The sequence below is a fragment of the Sorex fumeus genome, unplaced genomic scaffold (assembly GCF_029834395.1).
Source record: "Sorex fumeus unplaced genomic scaffold, SorFum_2.1 ptg000020l, whole genome shotgun sequence".
NCBI lineage: Eukaryota > Metazoa > Chordata > Mammalia > Eulipotyphla > Soricidae > Sorex > Sorex fumeus.
Genome location: NW_026606077.1, coordinates 9,297,210 through 9,315,773, shown reverse-complemented (window position 1 = coordinate 9,315,773; position 18,564 = coordinate 9,297,210). Strand labels below are relative to the sequence as shown.

The window sequence follows — 18,564 nt, the reverse complement described above, 5'->3', positions numbered from 1 at the left end:
CAATCTAATCTATAGGTCATCTTAACTGTAGTTCGATTACGAGAAGAACATAATTCTTTCGCTAGTAATACTACTTCATGTAACGGATTCAAAGTATTTCCTATCATCAAAAGTTACAAATGTTCATCTGTTAGGACTGCTGTACAGTGAAATTTTATATTTCAACCTGAAATTATCCTTGGCATGGAGCGTGCACATGCACGGGCACACACAGACAAATATAGTGACCCATACCGATACAGAGGAATCCACAAGTGTACGAAATTAATAGAGCATGCTAATCACTCAGAATGCAGCAGATGAACTGATTCCATCTCAAGGCTAAGTGGAGGCTACTGGATTGCAATGGCAGAGAGGGAGGAAGACGAGATCAAGGAGTTTGTCTTCGCTTCTGCATCCAAGTTTGAAAAGTTCTGTTTGAACTGTAGTTTCGATGTGCAGGGGAGGAGAGTGTGGCATTTTGTTTTAACTTCTGACATAATGAGACATACAGAAAGTAGCCTGACGCTCCTTGTGACTTTCAGTGCTACTGCGTACTTTGGGTGACCATCAGTGTGTTTCGCATATATGCAAGTGCTGTTTTGCCTCCTGATTAGGAAGTCGTATCAGTCTGATAAAAACTAAAGAAAAAGGATAATCTTCAAAATCATTCAATGCTTTATCAAAGTAGCTAGAAAAGTAGCTCTTTACCATGAGCTCAAACATTCAGTAGTGCCCGAGCGCTAATCCTATTTGGGTACCCGGGGAAGTCTGTGGTGCAGAAGGCTGAGCCTGGAGCTTCTCCTTGCATTCAGCACACTGAGCTATCTCCCTGACCCGGAGCCTCAGTATTTCATCAGTTCTAACACAAGTTAACAGATTCCACTTCAGATTATACCAAAGTAGCATTGTCTTAAGAAGTTTGAGAATAAAGAGGCTGTCTTTATTCACTTGATACTCTGGGTTACCTCTCTGAATAAACACCTGAGTTCGTGAGTAAACATCTGTTGACTCTTCAAGAGTTAAGGGAAACCACTCAAAATCATTTATCTTCTTTAATTGACTATTGATGTTGCTACCAAGGCCCTCAATTCTTAAAGTAACTTTCGTCATGGAAAAGCTAATCGTCTAAAGCAAATTTATCTTCTCTGAACACATTTTGACAGCAACTACAATAAAAGGCAACACAATAAACTTAGCCTTGGTAATGGTTTCTCTACATGGCTAACAAATCACAATACTCCACCAACCAGGCGGACAATTCAATGCCAGGACCTGAGGTTTCATTACTGGTCAGGCCCTGCAGGTACCTGGGACAACCAATGCCACCCCCATGATAATGGGGAGGGGGCACAGAAGGACAAGCATATGGTGCCAGGATCAAACCAGCTTTGTATGTGCCATGACCCGTGCACTATCTCCCCATCCTCTTTACTTCTCTTTGTGGGGGTCACACCTGCTGTGTTCAATGGCCACTCCCAGGTCCATACTAGGGTGGTTCCCAGGGTACTCAAGGTACCAGACAATGCAGGGAGCTAACCACGGCAGCCCTTTGAGCTATATCCCCAGACTCACCATGTGCATGAATGTGTATATGTATATGTGTACAAGAGAAAACTCTACTGTGATATTTTACATTTTCTAATTCTTAAGGGAATTGTGTTTATGAGTTTGAAATACTGTTAGAGCTAGGTTTGATAATGGCAATGTATACTGTATTTTTCAATAGAGTTCAAAAAGCTCAGAATTCTACCAGAAAAAGACGCATGTCCCCCTTTTGTCTCCTTTTCAAAATTTTTGCTTCGAAATAAAAGTAGATTCTAATATTTAGAAAAACATAAAACTGACTGTGACACAGCAATACATGTGGTACTTGAAGTACTGTTTAAATAAATCTGCATCGCTATGTACTGTGCCAAGCAGCAGTATGAAGCAATGAGAATGCCACATCAAATCTTCATTGCAACTACTCAACTCTGCAACACGGGGTGGGAAAGCAGCCTCCGACAAAACAAACGAATGAACAGGAATCCTTCACATCAATGCTAATCACAGGTACAGAAATACGAATTTTATGTCATTCTCATGTCATAAGATACTACTCTTCTCCCCGTCTTTAAAACAGTAAAAGGCATTCTTCTAGACCACACAAAAACAGGTGGTAGGACAGATTTGGTCTACAGGCTAGGTTGCCAACCATTGATTTGGAGAAAACCATCTATTCACTGAGGCTCAGCTCATTTTTCTGTAATATGTAAATAGGCAAATGTTAGCTGAGCCTACTTAACACAGAGCTCTATGTGAGGAATCATCAAAGATAATAAGTAAGTTTCAAAACCGTAAAACAAAAGTGCCAGCTAATTCTAATCGCATTCCTAAGACACTGACTGTACAACATTCAATGTACTGACAGAAAATGTAGAGCATAAAATGTGCAAACAATATGATCCATAGCTGCTCTTTTCTAAGAGTTTACATACAAAAATTAATCCAGTGGGGATGGGAGATAGTACTGAGATTAGGGGGATCACCTGGCATGCACCCAGCCCAGCTTCGATTCCTAGCAGCACACCAGCAAAGGCGGCCAACCGAGGGCCCTGAGCGGCCCTGACACTGCAGGACCCGAAGAGCCCTTCAGCCCTTGTGCTGAACCTGTGGCCAAGTTGGCTGAGAAACAGTGATGGGGCCCCCAGACCTCCTAAGCATCACTGGGGATTCGCCCACCAAAAAGGGAGAAAAAAGGTAACCAAAGAAATTGGACATTACCCAAACAAATAGCAAACAGCCTATGTTAAATATCTGATGAAGTTAATACAATTGTACAAACATAAAGAGGCACTTGCAAGTTACCTCATGCAAGACATAAAGGCGATTTAGAAACCCAAGCATATACAAAACACTTTACTGGGGCCAGGGGTAGGATGTTTGCCTTACATGCTGACCCTGGCTCGATCCTCAGCATCCCATATGGCCGCTTGACGACTGCCAGGAGTAATTCCTGAGTACAGAGCCAAGAGCATGTCCGCGTGTTGCCCCACCCCACCCTCCCCTCCAAAACTTCCCCAAAATTTTACTAAGAAAATCTTTAAATTACAGAGGTATGTATATTGATGTATTTTTGTGTATAAAAATATGTGTATGTCTATATACCTTTTAACCCCAGAAACCAATCTATTTTTAGAGGTTATTCTATAACAACGAGCACCTCTGCTACAATCCAAGCTTTTAGATTTTCTGCTTTTCCAGGTACTATTATAGAAAGAAAAACATTCTTACATATACATTTAAAGTTTAAGATGTAAAATAAATTGCTCCTGCCAAGGGATTGTGGCAATTTATAGTACCATCACATTATGAAAATGCCTATTTTCTATGCTCTTGCCAACAATATTATACATAGGAGTGATCATACTATTTTTCATACCTCCTACGGGATGCGAAACACCCTTTGTAGGATTAACTACCATCATTATTAATCTTATAATCATCTTTTTTACAGATATCATACATTATTAATAGGTAACTGTTGGTTTTATTTCTAGAAATCATTATTTCTAGAAATTATTACTTATAGATTAAAGAATTATACTCTGATATATTGACAATTATGGTAATAAATTTGTGAATTTTCATCTGCATTTGTTTTTATGCCACACCTGGTAATGCTCAGAGGTTGCTCCTAGCTCTGCACGAGAGGAACACTCCTAGCAGTGCTCTGAGGACCGTAAGTTGCCAGGGATTGCCCCGGGTTAGCTGTGTGCAAGGTAAAAGCCTCCCCTACTGTACCACCTCCCCAGTCCTGTCATCTGTCATTATGCAAATTTTTGATACTGATAAAATTATAAATGGTCAAGCAAACATTTCAAGGGTTTGAAGAAAAACACTGCAAATTAAACCCAAGTGAAGAAGAATAAGAAAATGGATCAGTCATGCACCTTGATCAGTCATGCACCAGGCAAGGAAGCGTCCTAGCCACTGTACTACCAGTCCAGTCCCAAAAACAACCTTGAGAAAATGGTATTATAAATAAGGGTATTGTGATGGAGTTTCAATTTTTTTTTTTTAATTTTACTGAATCACCACAAGACAGTTACAAGCTTTGATGTTTGGGTTACAACCACACAATGATCAAACACCCATCTCTCCACCAGTGCACATTCCCCACCACCAATCTCCCCAGTATAGCCTCCTTTCCCCACCCTCCCGCTGCCTCCATGGCAGACAATATTCCCCATACTCCATGGAGTTTAAATTAAGAAAAATATACGGGATCCGGAGTGCCCCGCTCCCTACCGGCAGGCATAGGATCCTGCCCCACCCTCACCCAAAGAAATATATAAATAATATAAATAGAAATATCACTACAGCTGATATAGGAATAAGAAGAAAAAGCAACAACATCAATAGACCATTCCTACATACAAAACTCCAGATTTGGCATGAGGGAGAAAGCTCAAAAGGGCTGGAGCACATTCAAAGGTCCTGGGGAAGATTTCTAGTGGTGTGGAGGGGTAGGCGTCCTGGGCCCTGCATCTTCTAAGCCCAGCAATACCTGGTTGAATATCAAAGGGAGTGGGCCTGGAACTACCTAAATCTTGCTTTAAGGGAGAGAAAGAAAGGGAAGAAGGAGGAATAGAGGAGCAGGAAGAGCAGGGAGAACAGGGAGGGGAGAAGAGATAGGAGATCAAAGTATTACTAGAAAAATTCAAACTTTTAAGGAAGAAAATAGAAACAGGTTTCTTCCCCTACACTAGAACACAGAAAGAAAGAAAGAAAGAAAGAAAGAAAGAAAGAAAGAAAGAAAGAAAGCGAGCGTGTGTGTGTGTGAGAGAGAGAGAGAGAAATTTGAGTAGAGACATCATTTGCCAAGTGAAATGGCTCATAACCTGAACACAGAAGGAATTTATATGAATCAAAAAAAATCATTATGTCCTACAGGCAACAGTGGACAAATTAAACATGCAGTTCACAAAGAAGGCAATGAACTTCATTAGTGGCCATAGAAGGAAATACAAATAAAATTATAACAAGATACAAACACTCATACTAGGGCTGGAGTGATAACACAGTGGATAGGGCCTTGCATGCCTTGCATGCGTCCAACCTGGGTTCGATTCCCAGCATCCCATATGATCCTCTGAGCACTGCCAGGAGTAATTCCTGTGTGCAGAGCCAGGGATAACCCCTGTGCATACCAGGTGTGACCTAAAAAGGAAAAAAAAAAACCCAAATACTCATACTAGCATATATAAATATTTTTTGAAGATTGAAAATATTAGAACTGGAACTCTGACTTAATGATAAGAATAGAATCATTGGAAACTCTTTTTGATGGTATATACAAGCTTAAGACAAACATAACCAGTGACCCAATATTTAATTTCCTATATATAATACAACATGATCCTTGCTCAGTTGAGAGTCCCTCTCAATGAGATCAAGGCGATATATGTGGTATCGGGGACTGAACATGGGAGCAGCTACTTGCAAGGCTTGCAAGTACTTGCAAGGCAAGTACTCTGGGCTGGAGCAATAGCACAGCGGGTAGGGCGTTTGCCTTACATGTGGCCAACATGGCCGACCCGAGTTCGATACCTCCGCCCCTCTCGAAGAGCCCGGCAAGCTACCGAGAGTATTCAATATGCCAGACACAGTAACGACAAAGTCTCCAATGGAGACATTACTGGGCCCGCTCGAGCAAATCGATGATCAACGGGAGGGCCTTTTATAAATATAATACAACAGAAACATGTACACAGAGACCCAAGATACACACAAGAATGTTCCCTACAGGCATTCATTGTAATAGAGACAAACTAAAAAATAAGACAAATATTTATCAATAGTATATTGTAAAATTAAGTCAAAGTGGATTTATGTAGTAGGGGGTAAAAATGAATAAAACACCACTACATGCAATCATGTGGATAAATCACAAAAAGATAAACCCGAGAATCGGAGACAAAAAATAAAATGCACTCTCCATGATTTTACATTTATATAAAGTTCAGCAACAGGAAGGCTAACTTCTGGTGTTGGAAGTCAGGATAGTGGATACCTTTGGGGAGAAGGAGGGGCTCAAGGTTATTTCTGGGATGCTGGCCAAATTCTATTTCTAGAGCTGGATGGTGGTTAAACAAGTATGTTTACTTTGAGGTAATTCTTTCAGCCGTACACTTATGATTTGTATACCTTTCTATGTGTGCTATACTTCAATTCATAAAAAGTTAATAAGAGAAGAATGAATGTTGAATTTTGCAAATGTGTATTTTACCATCCATAAAAAAGCAATCGAATAAAACTTCTCCCCAAATATATTAATGTTGTGCACTGGTCTAGGTCCAATCAAAAGATTAAAACCACAAAGTATGTGGAACAGGCAAGTTCAACATGAAGAATTATGAACTGTGATAAAAGAGGAACTAAAAGATACAAGAAAGTTCCATATGGTATTCATGGGCTGACTGAAGAGCACCCCAGCAAGGAAAAGCTTGTAAAAGATCAGACATCCTCTGAGAAGGTGCGGCTTGGGTGTACACTGCAGAGTGTGGGCCCGGGGGTGGGGGATGGAAGCATGGAAACCTCTGGAAAGCAGCTGTGAGAGTCCAGCAAGGCAGAGCCAGAGATTTCCTCATTCTGAACCATCCTTTCATTCTGGAATAAGCCTCAATGTCCCAGCCTCTGGACATTTTGGCTGTATTCCATTTCTATTACTGTTAATTCATCACTTTGAAATGTTTCTTTGTAATAATTCTGCAACCATCCACCATATGAATGTTCTTTTCTAATTATTTTTTTTCAACTGACTTTTAATGCTATCAATTCACCTGCAAATAATACTTCCTTTACACAAAACCATTTCTCGGTTTGCCTGTGTAGGCTGAAATGGTACCTTGAGTGAGGCAGGCTATGTTTCTAATCCCCTTTACAAATAAATAGACTCCAGGCACTTTGCCTCTCTTCTAGGACCCAGGAGGAAGTGATGCAGTGCACGGGATGTGGGGGACCCCCTCTGGCTAGGAGGTGGGAGGCCTGGCTTCACTCAGTGTGTGCTGTAATTCAAGTGTTTAAAAAAAGACAATAATTTGTAGTAATTTTAAATGGGTGGAGAGCGATAGCACAGCAGTAGGGTATTTGCCTTGCGCGCAGCCAGCCCAGCCAAGCCCAGTTCGATTCCTCCGCCCCTCTGGGAGAGCCCGGCAAGCTCCCGAGTATCTCGCCCGCACAGCAAAGCCTGGCTAGCTACCCGTGACGTACTCGATATGCCAAACACAGTAACAAGAAGTCTCATGATGGAGACGTTACTGGGCCTGCTCGAGCAAATCGATGAACAATGGGAGGACAGTGGACAGTGCTGCTGCAGTAATTAAAAAAAAAAAAACAATTCCTAACACCTTATTTTACATTTTAAAGAAGTTGACCTGTCTATTGGGTTGAGAATACAGTGTGGGCAGATGGTGGCAAACAGCACATATGACCATATCCGCATGGAGACTGAGTGATCAGGTCAGGATACAATTAAAGACAAGTCATAGAATGGATAAAAGATGGGATACACGCCAGAAGAAAATGGGTGGGGGTGAGGGAGGCGAAAATTTTGAGTTCTTTTAGTTTGAGTAAGCAAAAATGTAAGCGAAAGACACTAGAGGCTATCAAGATCCAATCTGGGGTGAAAGATCAAGATTTTAGTTGTGGGTATGTCGAGTTGAAGAAGTCAAAAAAACTACAAGCACACTCACTAAAACTCCTGAGAGAACAAGCCAACAAATCTCTCAAACATGACCAGTAGCCACTACTCTGAAACTTCTAGGGACTGAGGGCCCCAAATGGTAAGTAAAGGCCCAGAGTCCGTGCCAGAAAGTTCCAGGTGATCTTTGTATACGAACAAAGTAAACAAAGTGCTGAGATTCTTGATATCACTAACAATGTCAGGTCACAACTGCGACAGAGATAGATGACAACAGACAAATTACTGTGAGAAAAATAGAGTGAACTCCAGTTTGGGTACTAGCTATGTAATCATTCTCTGCTCAGAAGACATAGCAAGTCTACTTCAAAAATGAAACATTTTTCACTAAAAATTTTATCTCAAGGATCTTAAAATTTTTCTGTATGCTCTGCTCAATCCCACAGTACCATCTTACATTTCTGCAGGAATATAACGTAATTAGGTATAAAACACTCAGAATCAGGAAAGTTTAACAATCAAGATGCATATAATGAAAGCAACCAAATTAGAATTGGTATTTCCTATACACTTTTCTAACTAAACATTCTCAAATAACACCTAATATGTCAAAGTTGCTGTATCAAATTAAATCTCAAATAATCTTTAAGCTAAAGGCTTCATTCATACTTCCTAATTCTATCACTGTATCACTATCATCCCATTGTTCATCAATTTACTCGAGTGGGTGCCAGTAATTTCTCCATTCGAGACGAAATGGAGACAAAAATTTACTATAAAGTCACAATAATGGAAATATATACTTGCATAAAAACAGACAGAGACTGGTGGAACAGAGTTTCCCGAAGCAAAATTTTCCATTTCTGGTGAAATTATTCCTGAATACTGTCAGAAATTCTATGAAAAATAAATGTGGCCTTTTAAACAAACGGAAAGATGGATATCTATAAGCAGCAGAATGAATCTGAATCCTTATCTAACACCATATATAAAAATTAACTCAAATAATGCAAAGCAGAGAGAGATTTAAGTACTAAAATTATGATACACAAAAAACAGGGAGCGAAAGCTTCACAACACTGGACTTGATGCTGGTTTCTTAGCTATCAGAACAAAAGTATGGACAACAACAATAATGAAAAGCTGGACTCCATGATAATGAGAACTGTTTGTGCATAGAAAGGCACTACCAGGAACTCAGGGAATAAATAGCTCAGCAACTTCGAGCAACTGCCTGTAAGCGTAAGGTTGCAAGTTCAATCCCATGGGCCACCCACCAAATGCACCTAGTGTGATCCTGGCAACTCTGCTGTCTGAGCCTTAAAGCACTGTCATCTGTGATCTCTTGTACCTCCTGCCATAAACAATTGTGTGTGTGTGTGTGTGTGTGTGTGTGTGTGTGTGTGTGTGTGAGAGAGAGAGAGAGAGAGAGAGAGAGAGAGAGAGAGAGAGAGAGAGATCACCACAACAAAAGTTTAGCAATCTCTGGTGAGCAAACACCCAGAGCTGAGAAATGTGAAGCTGAGAAGTGTGAACAAGTGTGCAACCACAGCAATGACCTACGGCAAGCACTACAACCACAATGTGCATGAGCACTTCAGCAGAAAGGGTTCGACTGCATGAGTGCACTGAAAGTGAAGAAGTACAATCCTTGACGTGCCTCACCTCAAGTATCTCAACACCACACCTGAGCCTGACTCCTGGCTAGAGCCAGGACTAAGTGTGTGAGCACCTGTCATCTCCTTCCCTTGCTTCTGTTGTTGCTGAGAGACAGCAAAAGAAAAGGAAGGGGAGAGGGCATATCAGGAAGTAACACTGCTGAAGAATGAGACAGTATCGGGCCCAGAGAGCGGCTGGTAAGCTATAGGTAAGCTATGAATGGAGGAGGCCCAGGCTCAGCCCCAGGCATCACAGGGTCTCCTGAGCACAGCTACAAGCAACCCCCAAGAACAGCGCCCCCCAGGGGCGCTGTCCTTGAGAAGCACCGGGTGTGACCAAAACCAAACCAAATCAGGCGTAAGTCAGTACCAACAGAACGGACAACCCACAAAGCAGAGAAATAATTTACAAATCATATACCTGATACAGGAGTAGTACTGTAGGACTGTCTTCCTGTTCATCAATTTGCTCAAGCGGGCACCACTAATGTTTCCATTGTGAGACTTGTTGTTACCATGTTTGGCATATCGAATATGCCACAGGGAGCTTGCCAAGCTCTGCTGTGTGGGCAGGATATTCTTGGTAGCTTGCTGGTCTCTCCGAGAGGGAAGGAGGAATTGAACCCGGGTCGGCTGCATGCAAGGCAAACACTCTACCCTCTGTGCTATCACTCCAGCCGATTGGGCAGTAATATACACAAAACATATATAGAAAATTCCAAAAGCTCAATTAGAAGAAGATGGCCTGAATTAAAAAATAGGAAAGGAATTTCAATAGACATTTCCACAAAGAACATATATTAATGGCCAATAAGTGTTTGAAATAGTGTTTAATAAACACTAACTTTTAGGAACATCCACACCAAAATTATAATGATATTATCTCAAACCCATCAGAATGGCTATTGGAGAAAATCACAAAATGAGATTCAGTGATAGAACGTTAGCCACCTTTCATATTGAAGCCCCTGAGTCTGATCTCCAGAACTGTATCACATTGCCAATTCTGACCCGGTACTGGCTCATGCAATCAGTTGGTACCACAAGCAGGAACTCCAGTATGAACACCATGTGTGTTACCCAATCCCCCAAACTGCAACGATAATAACAACAACAAATATTTTGGAACCCCTATATCATTTTGCTGAGTATCTAACACACAACCACTCTGGGAAAAAATATAAGCATTCCTTTAGAAATTAGAAATAGAGGGGCTGGAGCGATAGCACAGCGGGTAGGGCGTTTGCCTTGCATGCGGCCAACCAGAGTTCGATTCCCAGCATCCATATGGTCCCCTGAGCACTGCCAGGAGTAATTCCTGAGTACATGAGCCAGGAGTAACTCCTATGCATTGCCGGATGTGACCCAAAAAGCAAAAATAAATAAATTCCAGCAATTTTTTTTACCTGCCTACGTAACCAAAACAATTGAAATCAGTGCCTCAAAGGTCTATTAGAACATCCTATTAATTGCAATACTACAGATAATAGGTGAAACAGAAAGGGCAAACCAAATGCTGAAGCACAGATGGAAGAATATGCAAAACATGGTATATAATGACACTGGATTACTAGTCACTCTTAAAAAAGGAAGGCAATTCCAATGTGCTACGATATAGCACAATGTGCTACAATTAGGCACATAACAAAAAGGATATCACACTGAGCAAAATATGTCAATCACAAAAGAAATTTTATTACAGTATCTGTGAGGCACCATAGAGCGCAATCTACAAAAACTTACTGTTAAATCCTTACAAAGATTCAGTGACATAAGATTAATAGAGTCATGACACAGAAGATGATTAAGGTCACAGTAAAATAGACTTATTTAATATGCCTGAAAGGTGCACTTAGAAAATGTACATTTATCTTACCTGCATTTAGTCACAATTTAAAAATTAGGGGTCATTAAGTAGATGCAACACAGTCATACTTTTTTTAAATCTCAGTACTTCAAGAACCTAGGGATAAAGCTCCCTAATAGAGTCTTATTTCTGCCTTGACCTCACCCTCACAATACTAAGTACCCCACTCTGCCAGTGTGAGCCACGATGCCACAATCAAGTGGGTATCACAGTGCACTGTAATCAAGAATGTGAGCATGACAGATAGAGAAGAGAGCACCAAATAAAGGGTGTTGTGAGGACCCTCCCAGGGTGGGAGAAGCATGCTAAAAGTAGTCTATAGACCGAACATGATTGCCACTCAATGCCTCTCTTGCAGAACACAGAACCCAAAAGAAGAGAGAGAGAACAAGGGGGAATGCCCTGCCACAGCAGCACGGTGGGATGAGGGGGATGGGGGGTGGGAGGGATACTGGGACCCGCGGTGGGGGAAACTGGGCACTGGTGGAGGAATGGGTACTTGATCATTGTATAACTGAAACCCAAGCACAAAAATTTGTAAGTCTATAACTGTACCTCATGGTGTTTCACTAATAAAAAAAGAAAAAAAAAGAATGTGAGCACGAGAGGTGGCAACTGTCTAAGACTCTTAACAATCTACACAATTGTTAAAAAACGGCTCTGTTATGTGACATCAGGATTATTGTTTTTTTTTCTCATTTTTTCAGCTGAAGATAATAATGAGTAAAATGCTTCTATATATTAGAATTAATTAGCATTTATTTTACATATGGGCAATAAAATGCAGTACAAAACATTTTCCATTTTAAATTTGTTATTTGGCAGAGAATCTCCCACAGTGTTTAACTTATTATTATTATTTGCTACAGACGCTTCCTAAAAGCAAAAGGCAGTCCATTTTCTCCAGATGACTCATTAAGTAAAGGCACAGTAGAATGAACTGTTCCAACTTGAAATACCAACAGCTAAATATAGCCTCTTCCACCACATTAGAAAATCCAGTGCCTCTCTTTAGCGTGTAAGAGCAATCTTGAAGGGTCACCTTAACATTTAGCACATCAGGTAGTCAAGAGAAAAGAAAAGATATATTATATACGTGTATATACACATATATACGCCTATTTATGTGTGTGTATATATATATATATATATATATATAAAATCTCTTGGTAAAAGGCAAAAATCTTTACCAAAAAAAAAAAATCACACAAGAATGAAGTTCTGTCAACAAATACATGTCTTAAAAAATCATTTAACCTCTCAGAATATGAATTCTGGACAAAAATACTCAACTTTATTATCTCCAGTGTAATCTGAAAGGTGTTTGGACCAAGATGGTTTAACTGACAGGAGCACCAACTCTGCAAACATGACGCCAGGTCTGGCATCTCATGGTGCCCCCAAGGAACTCTGGGAGCAAAACCTGAGCACAAAGCTGGGATTAACCTGGCGCACTCCTGGTGCAGCAAAAAACTCCAAAGAACAAACTGAAAGGTGCTTCAGCCAAACAAATTAGAATCCAGTCAGGATTTCTTTATTGGAAGTTCGGAAAGCCCGGCAAGCTACCAAGAGTATTCGATATGCCAGACACAGTAACAACAAAGTCTCCAATGGAGACGTTACTGGGCCCGCTCGAGGAAATCGACGATCAACGGGAGGGCCCCTTTTGAGGAAGAATGAGATATTTTGCAATTCTTTCTAAAATAGTGATCCAAACTTTTCTCGGGTTATTTTATGAAATCTATTTTTAAAAATCCCAGTTAAGGGGCTGGAGCAATAGCACAGCAGGTAGGGCGCTTGCCTTGCACGCGGCCAACCGGGATTCGATTCCCAGCATCCCATATGGTCCCCCGAGCACTGCCAGGAGTAATTCCTGAGTGCATGTGCACCGATGGGTGTGACTCCCCTCCAAAAAAAATCCCAGTTAATCCACAGAACTAATAGTTTCGTAAGTGAACATGAAGAATAAAAAACCCTGCAAAACAGGCACAGAAAAATTAATGCAAAAACATGAAAAAGCATGAAGTCAGTCTGACAAGTTGAAGGAGACCAGATTTTAGTGCTCAGACGTAGCCATGCCTACAGCCTAAGTGCAGCCACACACATTTTTGGTGAGTTTGTAGACTGACGTCTTCAGCTACTCAATTCCTGTTTCAGCCAAAGCTGGAGCTAGTTAGATTTCCTGTCATATGCAGCCAAGAGTCCTAACGGAGTATAAAAATATTATCTGGATTTGGGTTATTTAAAAAATTACAGAGATACACTATACATGTTCAGGTCTACTATGACATTATTTGAATAAAAATTAGCAACAAGACTCTTCAATTCATGGTAAAATCACTAATCACTGTATCTCCATTTATTTGGGGGCACATTACAATTTCTCATTAATCAGAAGAAAGTAAGTCACTACATGAATAAGGGTATATTTTAATCCGCTAAGTCACTCTAACCTTCTCCAGGTTCAAAAGATACCGAGATTTTTGGAGGGGTGGCAGTTGAGTTTCCCTCCCCACCCTGAGCAGAGCGATGGCAGTCGAAGACCTCCAGAACCAGCCACAACCATGCTGAGACCACTCTCCACACGCATGAAGGTACCAGCAAAGGAACAAATGCATGCGGGTCCGGGGGCTGAAATCTCCAAGCCTGCTTGGATCGGGGCTGAGCATCCTCTACCCTCCATCTTCCAGTAGGTAGGGGTCACACCCACCAACTGACCCCTCCCCCCAGCTCCCGCGCACGTGTAATCCCATCAATGACCAAGACCCAGAGACTATAAAACCCAGCTCCCAGAAGCACGCAGCCGCATTTGTGGCCGCGCGATATCTAATTATCTCATTCTTGCTTGGACAACCTGGTAGGCTACCGAATGTAACCTGCCCATACGGCAGATTCTGGCAAACTCCCTGTGGCGTACCCAATATGCCAAATACCAGTAACAATGATGGGGCTCATTCTCCTAACCCTGAAAGAGCCTTGAATATGGCACTTTTTAAAATCTCAGGGCTAGAATGAAGGAGACGTTACTGGAGGCAATTGACAAACAACAGGATGATCATGATCACGATCGTGATTCATTTTAACAAATATTCATCACATTCCTACTATGTGAAAAAGTAGGAACTACAAAATATGTAGTTCACACAGAGATTCCAAACAAAGAATCACAGTTCTTTAAAATTTCATTTAGTTATTTTTGGTTGGGGGGGTGGGTACACAGGAGGGCTCAGGATCCTGACTGCATTCAGGATCATTCTATAGCAATGGTCACATGAGGTGCCGGGGATCAATCCTGGACTCGACACATGCAAGGCAAGCACCGCACCAAGTACTACACTTCCGGCCCCTCATTTTTTTTATTATTTTATTTTAACTTAAAATAAAGCTTAATCTAGGTCATACACACCACATTAAGGCTCAATTCAGTAATGAAGTGGAATATAGTTCATTCTAATCTCTCTCCCTCTCCGTCCCTAACTCCTTTGCCCCCTCTTCTCTCTCTCTAACTGCCTGCCCCAACTCCCATTTCCGGGTCACACCTGGTGGTGCTCAGGCCTTAGTCTTGGCTCTGTGCTCAGGAATCACTCCTGGTGGTGCTTAGAGGACCATATGTGGTGCTTGGGATCAAACCTGGGTCAACTGCATATGAGGCAAGTGCCCTACCCATTGTAATAACACTTTAGTCAATAATTATTGACATCATTAAAAAATGTTTTGATTGAAGAACTGATTCACAAAAATTAGCTATATTTGAATCTTGGGCATATAATATTTCACCACCAATCCCAGAACCCAAGTCAACATCCCTCCACCAGTGTTCCCATACTCCCTCCTCCCGCCCTAACCCTTCACCCAGTCCCTGCCTGTCAACTTGACAGGTACATTACAAAGTTCAAAGGTCGCAGCTTAGCTCTCCTGTTTGCAGTGTATAAGTCAGCCTTTCGGATATACGGCAATACCATTCACCCCATCAGTTTGGCTGAAGCCCTGATGCTTGCTCACCCATTACTTCCACTTCTCTTCTTTTCCTCTTACTCAAGTCTTTCCTTCTCCATCCTTTTCTCTAAACTCTGGGGGTCAAGCGTGAGCTAAGCATCCCCCTGTTACTGCAATCATTTCCTCACCAGTATTCTCTACACCAGAGAAGAGCCTGCCAGTGCGCCCACAAGCAACTGCAACACAAGCACATAAAATATTACTTTTCAGGGGCTGGAGTGATAGCACAGTGGGTAGGGCGTTTGCCTTGCTCGCGGCCGACGTGGGTTCAATTCTCAGCATCCCATATGGTCCCCCGAGCACCGCCAGGAGTGATTCCTGAGTGCATGAGCCAGGAGTGACCCCTGAGCATCGCTGGGTGTGACCCAAAAAGAAAAAAAAATATACTACTTTTCATACAAATAATCTCTTTAAAATCGTAAGGCAAAACAACTTCTAGAGACATGGGGAATGAAAAGGAAAGTAAGAATTTTATGAACTCTCAACTCAATTCTAATTACATAAAGTCTCCAACTTTCTGATCCAGAGTTATTACAGAAAGATATTCCAATACCAGTAGGCTTCACTATTTTAATGGTTTGTACATTTTGACAAAAAGGAAACAACAATCAGACTTCAGGTAAATAATCCATAGTAAAGTTTTGAGGTTTACTTCAGTACCTTATAATCACTGCTGGCGTTGAACCACAATACTGGTTTAAATACCTAATAAAATTTTGAGTTCAGTAGCTGTGAATCAAGTTGTAATGCACATGCCTTATGTGTACAAACCCTAAGTTTAACCTCTCGTATTGCAAGGTCCCTGAGTACAGCTAGGCACGGCCCCAAAAGAGAAAATACTTTTAATAAATAAAATTTGGTTTCAGGAGGTAGAGCAATAATACAGCAGGTAAGGAACTTCCTTGCAAACAGCCAACCTGGTTTCACTCCCAAGCATCCCAGCTGGTCTCCTGAACACCACCAGGAAGGATCCCCGAGTGCTGAACCAGGAGTCAGTCCCGAGGATCGCTAGTTGTGGTCCCCAAACAAAATGAAACTAAATTGGCTTTTAAAGATGCAAACATGAAAACTGGAAGTGCAGAAGCTGTTTAAGTTCAAATATTTCAAATAGGAGGGCGAATCCCAAAACTTCCACTGTGCAACTCCCTCCTCGAGCCCAGGGTGCAACTTCAGGCTTAGAAATTGTAAAGGCCACGGGGCTGGAGACTACCACAAGCAAGATGCTTTCCTTGCAGGCTGCAGGAGCACTTCATGATTCCCCTCATGATTCCCCCAGGAACAGCCTTGAGCTCCACTGGCACCCTGTGCTCTGGAAGAAGAAAAGATTCCAACGTCTACAGTTGGCTGGGGGGGGCGGGGGGGGGGATTCTAATTCACGTACTAGCATATAGAAGATAGAATCAAAACAATCCTGCAACAGACCCTTTAGGACTTCAGAAAGAAGGCAGATAAATCATTTTTGATATGCCTTCACAACCAAAATTATACCACAGATGTCCTAGAAGACATGCTTCAGAATTCTAGAATTACTGAGGCAGGGGCTGGAGAGCTGGAGCCATAGTACAGCGGGGAGGGCGTTTGTCTTGCACGTGGCCAACCCAGGTTAGATCTCCAGCATCCCATATAGTTCCACAAGCACTGCCAGGAGTGATTACTTGGTGCAGAGCCAGGAGCAACCCCTGAGCATCATTGGGTATAAACCACTCGGGGCCCCACCCCCTCCAAGAAATAAAAAGCCCACGCGCGCGCACACACACACACACACACTGGGGCAGGACAGAGAGATGCTGCAGGGGACAGGGAGCTTGCATTTGCACACAGCTAACCCGAGTTCCACCGCAACACCATGTATGGGTTTGAACACCCTGCCAAGGGTGATCCTGAGCAAAGATCAAGGCATGAGTAAAGGTGGAGGTAGCCAGGCCCCTCCTCACACATACAGAAAAAATAAAAATTACTAAGGTACTAAGGCAAGCTCTATTAATCTGAAGGCTGGACAAAAAGTATAAAGAGAAAAACCACTGGAAAAGCGAAAGAGCAGATAGGCTTATAGTACTTAATGCAAGAGACACTAGTATGAGCGACAAACATGAAGTGCAGAGAGATAAGATTTGAAAGAGATTTCAGCTGGCAGGACCACTGGTAAAAGATCTGATTGTGCAAGTTTAAGGAGCAGGATCAGAGATGGCTAAAAACACCTACTAAGAATACATAAATCAGGAATAACAAATGCTGAGCACATAATTATACTACAAGGCATAAAATCATATTGACTTCGGTTTAGAAGTGACATTGTTAAAAAGGAGATGAAACTGAAGGTGATGAAACTGAAGGTAGGAAGCAGCTGAGATAATTGATCTTACCACTCAAGTTGGATAGAACGAGTGAGGTAAAAATAGGAAGGAACTAAGCAAGAAGGTGGTAGGAGTTTTGTTTTTGTACATTAAAGCAGCCCATGGCAGTCAGAATAGGCAGAGAGGCATTTCCATAAGTGTACTGGAAATAGAGTTATTGTAAAAAGGTGTTTAAGTTAGTTTGAGAAGTGACACTGCAAAGTCATCCTTGCAACAACAAAGACGAAACCAAAATATTTGTAAAACAGATAACAAAGCTAACAAAGAATGTGAAGGGCAAAAACAGGAATGCAGCAGAACTGTGAGACATTCTTTACAAACAGGAGCCAGTGCTTTTGTTTTTGACTCTAGAAATAAATAAAACAGGATTCTGGTTCCTTTAACCTTGTAGAACAAATACTTTTTCAACATTTTTTAAAGCAGATACTTGACTGTCCTAGCCAAAAGAATACACTCTATCTAAACTTCATATATTGTAAACATTCATATCGTGTTAGAAAGAGGAAAAAATATTATTTTTACAGTAAAAATGCTCATTCAATAATCATACACTACAGGATATTAATGACCAGCCATTAAGTCTACAGGAAATGAAAACAAGAGCTTTATGTAAATGATTGATACAACCAGGAACATTACTGTAAAAATACGTGTTTTTTTCTGGGAAACTTCTGTTGTCCTCATCACACTAGAGAATTTTTTATTATTATTATTACTATGCACAGCTTTAAAAGCAGCAAAACAATCTTATTAAGGTGGTTAATCCAACAAAGGAATGAAACAAAAGCTTACAATTCTTAAAACTTTAGGGAAATTATTACGATTTATGGCTTTTCATAATATTTTAGTTCATTTTAAGTGATCCGACTGCAGTGTCTTTTCCTAAGTACGCTGGTATCACCATGCAATTTTAATCCATATGCTTAAACCTCTTTCACAGTTACAGGAACAAAGCAGTTCTGATTCACAAACAATGCCCCGCAGTCAAATACGCTCATGAGGTATTAATTTACAACTTCATCT

The 18,564-nt window shown here is 41.3% G+C and overlaps 1 protein-coding gene across 2 annotated transcripts in view; it reads right to left on the bottom strand.

Annotated features, from left to right (window-relative positions):
• The window catches only part of ADK (adenosine kinase), a 509,577-nt gene that overhangs the window by 346,619 nt on the left and 144,394 nt on the right, over positions 1-18,564 (bottom strand). The window lies entirely within an intron of this gene.